The sequence below is a fragment of the Chionomys nivalis genome, chromosome 16 (genome assembly GCF_950005125.1).
Source record: "Chionomys nivalis chromosome 16, mChiNiv1.1, whole genome shotgun sequence".
NCBI classification, from domain to species: Eukaryota; Metazoa; Chordata; class Mammalia; order Rodentia; family Cricetidae; genus Chionomys; species Chionomys nivalis.
In genome coordinates this window covers 622,665-637,730 of record NC_080101.1, presented here as the reverse complement: position 1 = coordinate 637,730, position 15,066 = coordinate 622,665, and the positions used below count along the sequence as shown (strand labels likewise).

General features: G+C 37.5%; 1 protein-coding gene across 7 annotated transcripts in view; it reads right to left on the bottom strand.

The window, feature by feature from the left end:
• Positions 1-15,066, bottom strand: part of Wwp1 (WW domain containing E3 ubiquitin protein ligase 1) — a 121,426-nt gene that overhangs the window by 92,727 nt on the left and 13,633 nt on the right. For 6 of the 7 annotated variants that reach the window (XR_009058419.1, XM_057790766.1, XM_057790772.1 and 3 more), the window contains exon 2: positions 11,238-11,333. The exons of the other annotated variant lie outside the window; for it this stretch is intronic. The gene's annotated coding sequence lies outside the window, so the exon portion shown is untranslated. The remainder of the gene's footprint in view (positions 1-11,237; positions 11,334-15,066) is intronic. 7 annotated transcript variants of the gene reach the window in all.

The following is a 15,066-nucleotide window of genomic DNA, read 5'->3' as shown; positions in this document are numbered from 1 at the left end:
GGGGGACATAACAACAGACACAGAGGAAATCAGAGACTCATTAGGTCATATCTTGAAAACCTGTACTCTACAAAATTGGAAAACAAAGGAAATAAACAATTTTCTGGATAAATATCACTTACCAAAATTAAATCAAGACCAGATAAGCAAATTAAAAAGACCTATAACTGCTAAAGAAATAGAAACAGTCATCAAAAGTCTCCCACCCAGAAAAGCCCAGGGCCAGATGGCTTCAGCTCAGAATTCTATAAGATTTTCAAAGAAAACCTAATACCAATACTCCTCAAATTGTTCCACACAAAAGAAACAGAAGGAACATTGCCAAACTCTTTATGAGGCTACAATTACCCTGGTATCCAAACCACAGAAAGACATTACTAAGAAAGAGAATTACAGACCAATCTTACTCATGAACCTTGATGCAAAAATACTCAATAAAATATTGGCAAATCAAATCCAAGAACACATCAGCAAAATCACCCACAATGATGATCAAGTAGGCTTCATCCCAGAGATGCAGGGATGGTCAACACATGCAAATCTGTCAACATAATTCACCATATAAACAAACTGAAAAATAAAAACCAAATGATCATCTCATTAGATGCTGAAAAAGCCTTTGACAAAATACAACACCCCTTGATGATAAAGGTCTTGGAGAGAGCAGGGATACAATAAACATACCTAAACAAAACAAACGAAATACACAGCAAGTCAATAGCCAACATCAAACTAAATGGAGAGAAACTCAAAGCGATCCCACTGAAATCAGGAACAAGATAAAGTTGTCCACTCTTTCCATATCTATGCAATATAGTTTGTTAGATTCTAGCTAGAGCAATAACACAATAAAAGGAGATCAAGGGGATACAAATCAGAAAAGAAAAAGTCAAACTGTCACTATTGGCTGATGATATGATAGTTTACATAAGCGACTCCAAAAATTCTACCAAGCAACTTCTACAACTCATAAACACTTTCAGTAATGTACCAGAATACAAGATTAACTAAAAAAAAAAAAATCAGTAGCCCTCCTTTACACAGATGATAAATGGGCTGATAAAGAAATCAGAGAAACATCACCCTTCACAATAGCCACAAATAACATAAAATACGTTGGAGTAATTCTAACCAAACAAGTGGAAGACCTGTATGACAAGAACTTTAAATCTTTGAGGAAAGAAATTGAAGAAGACACCACAATGTGGAAAGATTGCCCATGTTCTTGGGTAGGTAGAATTAACATAGCAAAAATGGCAACCTTACCAAAAGCAATCTACATATTTAATGCAATGACCATCACAATCCCAGCAAAATTCATCACAGACCTCGTAAAAATAATACTCTGCTCCCTTAGTGGTGGCTCTCTTGTGCCTGCTCTTGTGGAGTTTGTTGCCTTGGACCTGCTCAGGCTGAGGTCACTGGCTCAGGCTTGCTCAAATGGAGGATGCTGGCTCTGGCCAGGTCCAGTGGAAATAGCTGGCTCAGGGTCTAGAGTCTTCCCTCTCCTCAGAGATACATCCTCATTTCTGTGGCCTGATTGGATGGTGATGAAATAGTCATTGTATTTAACTCAAGAGTGGCCAAGTCATCCTCTGTCCCTAACAGCTGAGAAGGATCCTGCTGTTGCCTGCTATTTATCACTCTGTTCTGCCATATTCTCTACCAAATCTTCAGAGTAAAAGGGCAAGATCCTGTCTCCATGAATCTTCAGACTCCACACCCATTTTTCTTGTATTTTATTTGGTTTTTCTTTTATGATTCTAAATATGAACCAAGAGTTTTGGCAAGTGCTTAACCACTGGCCACAGCCCAGGGCCTTTCCTTATTTTTGGTGGGTCTGAGATTATTTTTAAATATCTTATAAAACATCCCTAACTTGGATCTGGCTGTTCTTTTCACTATTAATTTATGTTTGCAGGATTGAAATAAAGAACAACACCAGAAATGTTTTTTTATGCATAACTGTAAGATTTATTTATATTTATTACATATCAAGGACATACTTTAGAAACATGATTATGATGTCAATGCTAACCTTAGTCATATGTGTAAGGAAATATGTGTCTTATTCCACCATTGTAGTTGCTTATCCTCTCTTTCCCATGCTGTGTTCTGGGAAGAACTCACTATGGGTAACTTACCCTGGAAGTATGGAGTTAGTTATCTTTCATATCCTTGAAGAAAGAGGATTGACAAACATATTCTAGCTGGCAAATATTTTTAAATGAGAAAGTCAATAGCTTGGACTGTATATTGATAAACTAATTCAAAATAAACTCACCCCCCAAAAACCCAATGAGAAAGGCAGAAGGAAGGAAGAAAGGGAGGGAGGGAAAATACCAAAGGTGAAAAACTTGAACTACGCTGGGTGGTATTGGCACAAGTCTTTAATTACCGAAGAGGCATAAGTTCAGAATTCTATGAGAGTTCCAAGACATTCAAGGCCACACAGAAAAACTCTTTCTCAAAACAAACAAACAAACAAACAAGCAAACAAACAATAACCCAAATGAACAAAAACAAGAAACTTTGAAAGACAAAATAATGATATGCATAATCTCACATAAATGAAAACAGGACTGAAAATGATTTAGTTTTCAAAACTAGTGAAAGACATATCTGAAATTTCAAGAAACATTGCATTGTTTTTAAAAAACAAGCAATATAAAGAAATTCACATTAGATACACAGTAGTAATAAAGCTTCGGAGCATCCAAAGATTCACATTAAAAACAAGCAGAGAGAAAACAGCTTACAATAAAAAGGAGAGTAGTATAATATCCTCAGGGGCAGCACAGATGCTTAGAAAGCAGACTGAACTCTTTCAACAGACTGAGCTGGTCTACAGTTAATTACTAAACAGGGGCTGGAAAGATCACTCAGTGGTTGCAGAGGACCCAGGGTTCTACTCCCAGCACCCACACAGGGACTCCAATCACCTTTAACACCTGTTTAAGGAAATCCAATGTCCTCTTTTGGCCTTCAGTGGGTACCAGGCACACATGTGCTGTACCTACACACATTCAGGAAAACACTCATATGCATATAATAAATTTTTTAAAATAAAATAATGTAACCACTAAAAGTCTCTTTGGGGAACACAGAAGGCATTTAAAAAAACTGCATAGCAGGCCTTTACTTCAAGAAATGAAAAGGATATGTTTCATGCAATTATTGGAAGTTTAATACAATGTGTAAAAAGAAAAAGATGAAAGAGGAAGCTAAACATACAAGTAAATCTATAAACATGTTTAAAATATTAAGAACATTTTATGTTTAATTATAGTTGAAATGTAAAGACTAGAGCAGAGATAAAATTACTGTCCAGCAGAGGTACTGCAATCTGGCTGAATATTATACTATAAAGATTTCTTGACAGATTTTCAAAGTTGGTCATAAAGAAATGGGAGGATAGTTTCCAAATTATAAAGGAAAATAAAGATTTTTTTAAAAAGTTCAATCAAAAAGGTTAGAAAGTACAAATTAGGAATTCAAATATAAAAATAAATACATAGAAATAGATTCAAATGCAAATAAAAAACATAAAATAAAGACACTGATAAAAAATGAAAGCAAAAATAAACACACAAATATGAAGGCTGGGAATCCAGAAAGAAAGAGAACAGCATTATTAAGGAAAATAATAAAAGGTTCATTTTAGTTAGAAAACATAAAGCCAAACTGGAATGCTTGAAAAACAAACAAAATCACATATTCTTTCTTCCAACATGGTAACTTAGCAAGAAAATAAACCAAGGGGAATCCTACTTCCTGGTAGATGCCTTGCTAAATATGCCAAAACTAATCCACTGAAGTAATAGAATGGATGACCAATAGCAGATGTCTTAGCATCTTGGCACAGTGATGAAGACAGCAGGTATAGGGCATCTCCAATTGACTGCTACATCCTACCCATTATTCAACCGGTGGTTTAAGAATCCCATATTAGCCAGTGTCATCTTCACAAATTTAGACATTACGCTGCTTTCTAGGGAATTTAATTTGTGATGTGACAGGAACCTCCATTAAAGAATCCTTTGGAGCACTAAATATCAATCAATTGACCACAAGCCCAGCAACAAAGAGAAGTCAGAAGATTCTGATTGCTTCAGTTTTTTCTTTCACGAGGCAAAGTCTGACTGGGTAGCCCTGGCTGTCCTGGAACTACTATGTAGACGAATCTGGCCTCAAACTCACAAGTTCCATCTGCCTCTGTCTTCTGAGTGCTGGGATTGAATACATTAAAATTTAAAGACCAGGGTTCTATACTCACATCTGGACTCAACTGCCTATAGCATTAATGAAGAGGTTTTTGTTTTGTTTTGTTTTTTAAAAAGAGATTAAATTGATACTGCTGATCATGTACAGGACAAAGTCAGGGACAAGTGATTCTTTTGACCAAGACTGAATTCGGTTTAACAATTAAACTTATACAGAATGGGCAGTCTATTTTTTCAAAAATAGCTTTGATGAGTTTCAACCTAAAAGAAGCAATATCTCAAAACTTAGAGAGCAATTCTAATTATCATGGAGGCAAAATATAAACAGATTGCTATAACTGCGGTTGACTGCAGGAAAAACACTTGGTGTCTTCCGTAAGAAGTGGGATTTTTTTTTTTTTTTTTTTTTTTTTTTTGGTTTTTTCGAGATAGGGTTTCTCTGTGGTTTTGGTTCCTGTCCTGGAACTAGCTCTTGTAGACCAGGCTGGTCTCAAACTCACAGAGATCCGCCTGCCTCTGCCTCCCAAGTGCTGGGATTAAAGGCATGCGCCACCACTGCCCGGCTAGGAAGTGGGATTATGGTGTAAGTGTGGACCACTGAAATGCCTATGGCGATGGCACAATCAATTGTGAAACTGAAAAGGCAGTGTGACCCATGGGATGACTACAGGAATGGTAACATTTCAGGGTTTTTAATAATGTGACAACATCTCTCACCAAAGGTTGTGTTTAATGCAAATAGGATGCCAGATACTCACTGTTACCAAAGACCAACCTGGAACAATAGTTCCTGACTCTCATACCAATTATGATTAAAGACCTGGATACTCAAGAGAAGCAAGCAGAGCAAAAGCAAGCTTTATTAAAAGATACTGAAGGAAATTAAGAACATAGGGAAAATGAGAGAAACTCCCAAGAGTGGAAAGAGATCCCAAGAGAGGAAAATGCCTTAAGCGTCTTTCTCTAGTGGTTTTTATAAAACTGTGGCAAAAACTGGCCAAGACTGAAATAATCACTATGAGACTGGTTAGTCTTTTAGGCTATCAAGGGCTGAGTCACTGGAGGGCTCATATACTCTATACATGTCTCCTGCCCCAACCAAAGAGATGACTGTATTTTGTTCACATGAAGTTCATCAGCTACGGGTGGTCAAAGTCCACCAATCCTGCTTTGTCCATCTCTGCCTCCAGCTTTGTAAGTTGTTGATCTTAACTGTTTGCTACCTTCAATGTGTCTCCATGCTGTGTTAATTATACTAAGCTCTCTCTGTTCCTCAGAGCCATCAGAAGGCAGCTACAGTAGTTCTTATTAACTCCTGATTTACAAAATGATTTAAGTCTCTTTTCTAGAATAAGTAGAAGCTTTCTTAGAAACTATTTTTACTTAGTCTGTTATAACTGGCTGTATTAGAAGCAGGAAAATGTAAAACAGCAATAGTGCCTAACATACATTCTCCAAGGGTAGGAAGGAACGAGCTGCACAGAACTGCACAGCCTGCCAGTCTCCCAATACTAACCTGTCTGTCTTTCTCATGTCTCTCTCCTAGGCTATCTCATATTCAGTTGTAAGCTCTTCGTTTCTCATCTCTTACATTTCTGCTTCAGCTATTTTAACACCAACCCTCCTTCCTTTTAACCACAGTTCTACTTTCCATTACAACACACATGAACTACTTGCAGTTTTTACAATGGACCCTTTTCATTTACGACCAACAAAGATCCAGAATGTGAATCAGTTATGACATCCATTCCAAAAACTCAAATGTGAAACTTCTGATTACTTTTAGGTAAAATGACTCCTGCTGATACATCCCAATCCAGCCCAGCATCTTTTGTGTGTGAAATATACCTGATGACTACGTGGGGAGTGGGAAGTAGAAAGAGCAATAGTGGGAAGAGCAGGAGAAACTGAAGTATCAGTGAAGTGAACCAGTAGAATGATGGCATCCAAGTTGGCAAAGTGAAGAAATCTAGAAATCAGAATGAACAAGGATAGGAACTTTTGTAAGGAATCAGAATGCATGAGGAGAGATAGGACATGGAAGACCCACTACTCTCCAAGTCTCCTAAACCTGATGTGGTGGTTTGAATGAGATGTCCCCCATAAGTCTCAGGCATCTGAACACTTGGCCCCGAGTTGGTGGCACTGTTTGGGGAGGAGGAAGGATTAAGGGGTGTGCCTTTGCTGGAAAAGGTACGGGGTTGTTTCAAAAGTGCCATTTCAAGTTAGCTCTCAGTGCTGCCTATTTGTGGGTCTTTGTGTTTTAGTTTCAGCTGCTGCTGCAGCAGCCTATCTCCACACTGCTATCATAGTCTATTACCACTCTTCAACCCTAAACTCCAAATAAATTCTTTCTTCTGTAAGCTGCCTTGGTTGTTTTATCACAGCAGCAGAAACACAATTAATATGCCTTAATAGTAGCTAAAAGTTGAGATTGTCTCTCCAAAAGAATATCTGGATAAGACAAGTGTTAACTATCTACTTGATCTTAGTGCTCAAACATAGCACACACTGCTCAACTTCTCAGAAAGAATCAACCAGGAGAATGAGAAACAGTATGCCCTTTGTAGAATGAATGAAGGCAGCAAGAGGATCCTGAAAGAGAGTGAGATCAAGATTGCAAATCTACACTTGGGTCTAAGAAAGCTGAGGGATATTCAACTGCAAGATCCACGTAAGAACATGCTGCTCTCTAGACTGATGATGAAGAAAAAAATCTTGCTAAATAGATGCCAACACCTGTGGTTTCTCCTAATCTCTCTCTATGCTTCTCTCTCTTTCACAGTAAACCAAAACTCTAACCACAAGTCAAAATTTATCATCTATTAGTGGTGTGAAGAAGTTTCAAAAATTATAAAAACTACAAGATCAAATTTTTCACATTTAATCACAGACGACATAAACACAAAAGGGAAGGATTTAATGAACAAAAACAGAAATCTGTAGGCATTCTAATTCTTAGTAAATAAGCATTCTTCTTAAGGACTTTGTAAAATGACAATACAATAATGAAAATCTCACTGAATTTCAAATAATGTAGTTTCCTGTTCTCTGACCATAATAAATTCAACTAAAACTCAGTATCAAAAGGTAATTTCTTATGGAAATAGAATTAAAAGCTACTTCTAAAAAATTTTTAGAATTATGTTCATTTAATAAAACATAAGGGCAATTTTCACATAAAAAGAACTGAATGCCAACAAAAATATTACATATAAAAATGTGTGAACTATCAAATAGTATGCTTACAAGCAAGTATATATAGCTTTATCGAGTGACCTGGAAAAACAGAAATTGAAGTCATAAGTTAATTAGGCATAATAAACCTGAAGAAAACAGTAAGGAGATGGTAATAAATAGAAAAAAAGATAGTGATCGAAGTATCTTTAAATAAAGACAAAGCTATTTCCCTTTTTTGTTTATTTCTTTGTTTGTTTTTCCAGACAATGTAACAGACCTGGCTGTCCTGGAAATCACTTTGTAAACCAGGCTGGCCTCCCAGGTGATTAAAGCCATGTGCCACCACACCCAGCTCCAAAACCTACTTCTTATTTAAAAAAAAACAAAAACAAAAAACAAAAAACAAACAAACAAAAAAAAACCCTGCTGCTTAGCTGAAAAGATAGGCTTAGAACATAAGACTCAAAACTTCAGACATTTTTAAGATTCACGAGATCTCTCCCCAAGATTACACAATCAATAAGCAATTGCTGAGAAGAACTACATAAAAATTGGTTAGGGAGCTGGCTCTGGGAATGCAGTTTTTACAAGACAGTGATGTAACTACAGAGATATTCATGTTTTCCAACCATGCTCTTGAAAATGACCCCAATAAACTCATTGACTCACCAAGCTAAACTTGAATGCATGTTTCTTTGGTCTGTTGTTAGTGCTCTACCTGAAAAGAATGGATGTTTCTTCCATGTCTCCCAGAAAAACTAACAGAACAGTAGTACATAAACAGCTAGCAAAATTGATAAAAAAAACAGAGTCCTACCTAAAAAAAAAAAAATGCATATTAAGAACATACCCATATGACAGACACACAACTTAAAGGAGTTTAAAAGGCCCCGGTTTTGGAGCTCTGTGAGAACCAGAAGCTTAAACACCACGTGTAAGGAACCAGGTGATGGGCAGTCATAACTGACTGGAGAGCCCCAGCTACCAGCAAAGAATAAAACCCAGGCTAAACTGAAAATGGTATGAAAAGCCCTAAATGCAAGAACAGAGAGCTACCTGCAGCCTACTATTGTAGAAAACTATTTTGAGGCGTGTTACTTTTGTTTATGCTGTATTTGTTTAACTCTGTAAAGCTGTGATTCTTTGCCTGTCTAAAACACCTGACGGTCTAATAAAGCGCTGAATGGCCTAGCAAGGCAGGAGGAAGGATAGGCAGGGCTGGCAGGCAGAGAGTATAAACAAGGAAAAATCTGGGAAGAGGAAGGAAGAAGCAAGAAAAGGAGGAGAGGAGTACTCTAGAGGCGATAAGAAAGTTAAAAAAGATAGAAGCTGAGAGACAAAAGATAGATGGAATAATTTAAGATAAGAAAAGCTGACTAGAAACAAGCCAAGCTAACCCCAGGCATTTATAAGAAAGAATAAGACTCCATGTGTAATTTATTTGGGAGCTGGGTGGCAGGCACCCAAAAAGAGCAAAGAACAAAAAAGCCAAAGAGTGAAAAAGCCAACAACTACAGTCCACAATGATGAAGATGGTTAAACTGTCGATGACTGTCTAACTAACAATGAAAATATGAAATACAACCTAGCAATGTAAACATGAGACAAACTGTTATTGTTTTACATTTCTTCTAGGACAAAAGGGCTTCTTAAACAAGACAGACAAGTCTTACTAAAAAGAGAGAAAGCAGAATTTGATTACATCTGAGCACTGCTATTTATCATAAAACATAAAGAAAACTTTAGTAATTATTTTTTCAGGGCTGGAAAGATAATTCAGCAGGTAAAAAAAATCTTACCATCAAGCCTGATGGCTTAAGTTTAATCTCTGAAATCAACATGATGAAAGAAAAGGATCAATTTCTACAAGTTGTCCTCTGACACATAGGCTTGAACACATATCCTGGTGAACATGCACACACGCGCGTGCGCATACACACACATATCCTGGTTTAAATACGCACACACACACACACACATGCACACACACGCAAAATCACTAAATGTAATGGAAAGTTTTCACTAAGAGTATAAAGATCATCAAAAGACAAGCTAAGAGCTGGGAAATGCCTGTAAAACAAAATATAATTAAAGATTAGCATCTAAACTATGTAAGAATGTTTGCAAGGGCTGGGAAGATAGGTCAGTCAGTAAAAGACTTGCCTTGCAAGAACAAGAACCTGAGCCCAACAGAATTTATGTTAAAAAAAAAAAAAAAAAAAGAGTCAGATAGGGTGGTGCAGCCTAATCTATCTACATGGTGAGTTCCAGGCAAGCAAGAGGCCTATCTCAAAAACAAATAAGAACCCAGAATGGGGTTTAGGGGTTGGGGGCTGAATGAGAAAACAGTACCTAAAGACAGCTTAAACCGTCCTCTGGTTTCCACTCAGGCACACACAGCATGTGCATGCATGCTAACACATATGTGTGCACACATGAGACACAAACACTGTTTACAAGTAATAAGAAAAAGATAATACATAAAGCTAACTGGCAAACTCTTGACTGGAATTTCATAGACAAGGAAACTTTTATAAAACAGACAAGTACATGAAGAAATACAGAATGTCATTGTCTATCAAAAAATACAACTTCAGACTACAGGATACCATTTTAAGTTTTTAGAATACTAAAATCTAGAAGAATTAACATGAAACATTGGCAAGAAGCACAGAATGGGGACATATCTAATAGATATCAAATAGGTAGAATACTGGCAAAAATCCTGGTATGTATGCACATGTGTATGTATGTATGTGAGAAGGTGGTGATTATATATATGCCTAAAGTTGACTTCAAATGTCTTTTTCAATTGCCTTCATTATTTTCTGACAGTATCTCACTGGACCCCAAACTCACCAATTCTTGTTAATCTAACTGTCCTGCTTGCCCTGGGTAATTCCATCTCTACCTCCTTGGTGTTAGGATTATAGGAAGCTGCCAAATCTGACTAGCTTTTACACTGGTTCTAGGGATCCAACTGGGTCTTCATGCCTAGACAGCAAATGCTTTTCTCACTGAGCTATCACCCCAGGTCCAATAATCAAGAAAGTAGACAGAGGAGAGGGTAAATCACTAATCCATCAAGGATGATTTCTATAGTCTATAATCAAAACAAGGTGAAAGGTATGTCTTTCACCCATTTAATTAGCCTTCCAATAAAGACACTTTTTTTCTCTGGGCATTAAATGACAGATAGGCTAGAAAATACTTTTAATTTGGAGGTAGACTTTAAAAAAAAACAAACAAAAGCTAAGGACTTCATTATTCCATTAGACAGGTATTTGCTGAGACTAAAGATAAGCAGATCAGATTAGTTCTCTGAGAAGAAATTTGTAAGTTTAAGCACTACACAGATGGGGACTTGTCAGCCTGTTGTAAGACTGCTCGATTTCTCTATATTGATTAATTGTCTATTTATCCTTTATTTTATATAAACTTTCCAATCCTTAGACTCAAGAATACATACATACATACATACTGGAAAACATGATGAAATGATTCAAAAATTGAATCTCAGGAAGTATTTAAAGTACATAGCTTCACTTTGTAAATTTTTTACTTATTCCTTTTGAGACAGGGTCTCTCTGTGTAGTCCTGGCTGGCCTGGAACTTGCTATGTAAACCAGACTATACTCAAACTTACAGAGATCCACCTGCCTTTCCCTTCCAAGTGCTGAGACTAAAGATGTGCAACCTGTAAAAGTTTCATTTTTATAAAAAAAAATGCATTAATTGATTTATATAGGTTTATTTTGATTTATAAGAATTAACAATTAGCATTAGTTTGACTACTAGCTACATCATTTTCATTTAAATACACATTTCACTTACTGTGTATCAAGAATTGTGCCAGACACTGAGGATATAAAGATGAGTAAGATACGATTTCTTCTGTCAAGGAACTCATAGTCTGGTGAGGAGACAACCCTGCAAACACAAAAGTTTTCAGTGTGACACAGAATGCCACGTACTTCCTTTGGAGCACATAAGGAAAGCAGATAACCTTTAGTCAAGTAGCAGAGGCATCACAGAGAAAATAACCTGCACATGTAATTTTTACACACGGTGGTACACACCATTAATCCCAGCACTCAGGAGGCAGAGGCAGGCAGATCTCTATGAGTATGAGTCTACCATGTCTCAAAAATAAATAAATAAATAGATAGATAAACAAACAAACAATTATGTATATGGGTGTTTTGCCTGTGTTGGCCTGAAATAGACTCATGTTTGAATGCGTGGCCCATAGGGAGTGGCACTAGAAGGAGGTGTGGCCTTGTTGGAGGAAGTGTCAGTAAGGAGGCAGGTTTGGAGCTAGGCTTTGCATGATAGTCTTCTTCTGATGCCTGCAGATCAAGATGTAGAACTCTGAGCTCCTCCAGCACCATGTCTGCCTGTATGCCATCATGTCCTGCCATGATGATAGTAGACTAAACCTCTGAAACTGTAAGCCAGCCCCAATTAAGTGTTTCCTTTATAAGAGTTGCCATGGTAATGGTGTCTCTTCACAGCAATAGAAACCCTAATTAAGACAGACTGAATGTGTATCTATATACCACATAATTCCTGGTGTTTATGGCGTTCAGAAGAGGATCTCCTGAAATGGATTACAGAAAACTATGAACCACCATAGGGGCACTAGGAATAGAACCTGGGTCCTCTGAAAGAGCACCCATTACTCTTAAGGGCAGAGCCATCTCGCCAGTCTCACAATTCTTTAAAAATATTTTTTACGTATTTGTGCATGCATGTATGTCACATGTGTATACAGATGCTTACAGAAGCCAGAAGTGCTTCATGAAACTGGAATTACAGGTAGTTGTGAGTTGTCAAATGTGGACAGTGGGCATCAAACCTGGATCCTGTAGCACAAATAATAAAAACCCAGAGACAGATATTGGGGTTCAAGCTGAAGATCAGAAAAGCAAAGAGGCCAGCCACTGGCTCTTACTTCTACCTCAGACCGAAATGGCCAATCCTGCCTCTACGAATCCTCAGGCTGAGACTGAGACTGATTCCTGTCTCCTCCTGTTTTATAATCCTCTCTAGTGCTGGGATTAAGGGCCTGCACCATTACCTCCTGGCATCTATGGCTAGCTAGTGTGGCTGCTGAGATTAAAGGTGTGTGCCACCACTGCCTGGCCTGTATGGCTAACTACATTGCCCTCTGATCTACAGGCAAGCTTTATTTATCAAAACAAAACTAATATACCACTACAGGATCCTCTACACAAGCAGTTAAGTAAGTACTACTGTCACCAAGCCATCTCTCCAGCCCTCGTACAATTCTTCAAGACAGAATTACACCGAGCTGATGGTATGGCCGGGCAGTGGAACAAGAGGACAAAGAAGCTAAGAGGGAAATAAAATCCTAACTACATTGTGCACAAAACTGTAGGTTTTTGCTCATATATACTGAAGGGCTTCAATAAGGAAAACTGTATTTGGAATGATAACTTTGGCAACTCAAAGGAGTGAGTTTAACTAAACAAGCACATTGGCAATATGAAAGAAGTACTGGGGTAAAGGAGGAACATGCCATAGCTGTGGGTTAATAATAAAAATGTAGTTAATTTGAAACTAAGATTTTCCATGTCAGTGCAGGTAGACCTTGGTGTCACAGCAGCAGAGGGAGAAGAGGAGCACATGTGGGAGATAATGCAAAGTTTTCAAGAGCCAGTTCTGTGGTTGAATGCTGAGGACTTCCTTTCCAGTCCTGCCACTTAAGAGCCATGTTCTAAGTTCTCTGCATCAGTATAACAAGAAAAACAGAGCCATCACCTCATGCTAGAAGGAGGACTGACTCATAACACGCAGGCCTTAGGACTTTGATTGCACGGTGCAAAACAACCACCTATCAAAAGCTAGTTGTTATTCTCATTTTAAGAAGTTAGACAGCTTTCATTTGGGATATGATGTTCAAAAACTTGTAAATATCCCTTATCAGAGACAGCTAGGATTAGGTCAATGGAGAAGAAATATATGAAGTAAGTTCGTCAGAGACATTAATCACAGAAGATAACAGGCTTGCTCATGGGGGAAATATTCTGCCACAGTTACTGAGAGGGCAAAGAAAAAGTGCTGATCAACCACCAAGCAATATTAATTCAGTGTTTTTCATAAACCTACAGGGACAACAATCTGCATGTTGGCATGGCTATTTCCCAATAGTATTTGGTATCCAGCATGTGAGAATAGAAAAAGACTGTAGGGCCAATTCAGATTCAAGAACTCAGAGAGTAAGTGAGGCAAGAGAAATAGCAAAGTCTGACTTTCACTATACTTTTCAACAAAGTAGATACTCAGTCGAATAATATTAGGTTAAAATCTATGTGTAGAGGAGACAGCATGTACATCTAAGCTGATTTTGTCCACTTCAACACTTTGAAAATGCCACAGGATTTTTATTCAACTGCTCAGAATATAAGAGAATCCTAAATATAGGCAATAAGCTGTATTCCTAGTACTCTAAAATTAGAGAACTATCAAACCCTCATTTAGAAACTGGGAAAGGAAGCTAGGTTTGGTGGCATCACCTTTAATCCCAGCACTCAGGAGGCAAAGGCAGGTGACTCTCTGTAAGTTCAAGGCTAGGTAGGGCAACATAATGAGTTCTAGAACAGCCAGAGTTATACCATGAGACACTGCCTCAAAAACAGCACCAAAAAGAAGAATGGGAGGGGAGGAAGAAAATGGGAAAAGGGTTGTTTGTTGTTGTTTCTGAGAATGGGTCTCACTAAATCACTAGCTAGCCCAGACTGCCCTCAGATCCTGAGTGCTCAAATTACAGCATGCACTGCCAGCTCTAGAAGATGTATCTAATTGTCTGCTCACTTCAAGATGCCATTGTAAATCAAAGCAATAAAAGAAAATAACAACACTTTCCTCCCAAAAATATCTGCTTAGAACGACCTGAATTGTCTGCACACTCAGTATGCACTCAGCATAGTATTAAGGCTTTTGAAGGCCAGTGACATACTGTCACAGCTCCTTAGGCCTGGATCAATGAATGAATACATGCATTGATATCTTTAAGAACAGCACAGATAGAAAACAAGAGAAGAAAAAGTACAGATTCAACAACAGGGAGTCTAGTTTTAGAGACAATATTAAAAGAAAGGAAACAACCCAGTAACAAGATATGGCAGGAAGCATCAAGTACTAGAAATGCTTGGCCAAAGACGGGGAACTGAAAAGTTACAAATCCTGAACCGAGGCAGTTATTGTATCAATAGCACAAAACTTAAAACTCAGCAAATGTAAAAACGATAAATGTGGATGAACCTATCAGCCTGGTAAATACCCAATTTAGCAACTCAAAAGCACATAAAAATTATTTTATAAAAATGTAAGCTGTAGAATATGAGATTTAACTTAAAATAAAACAAGAATGTTGCCTCTACATAAAATATAACGTATAAAAATATTGCTAAGTATTTTAATAAATTTATAAAACATGACAAAGATAGGAAATTAGCCTTGTTTGTCCAGGACCATCCACATTTTAGTTTTCCATCCTTGGAAACTCCTCAAATCTGTGGAAACTGGGACATTCAATAGTCTTAGTGACCAAGGTAATGACTCTACCTTTATTCGCTTTTTCTATGGATCTCAAACTAACAGAATCCTGTGACAAAGAAATTTCTCTGTTTCTTAAAAG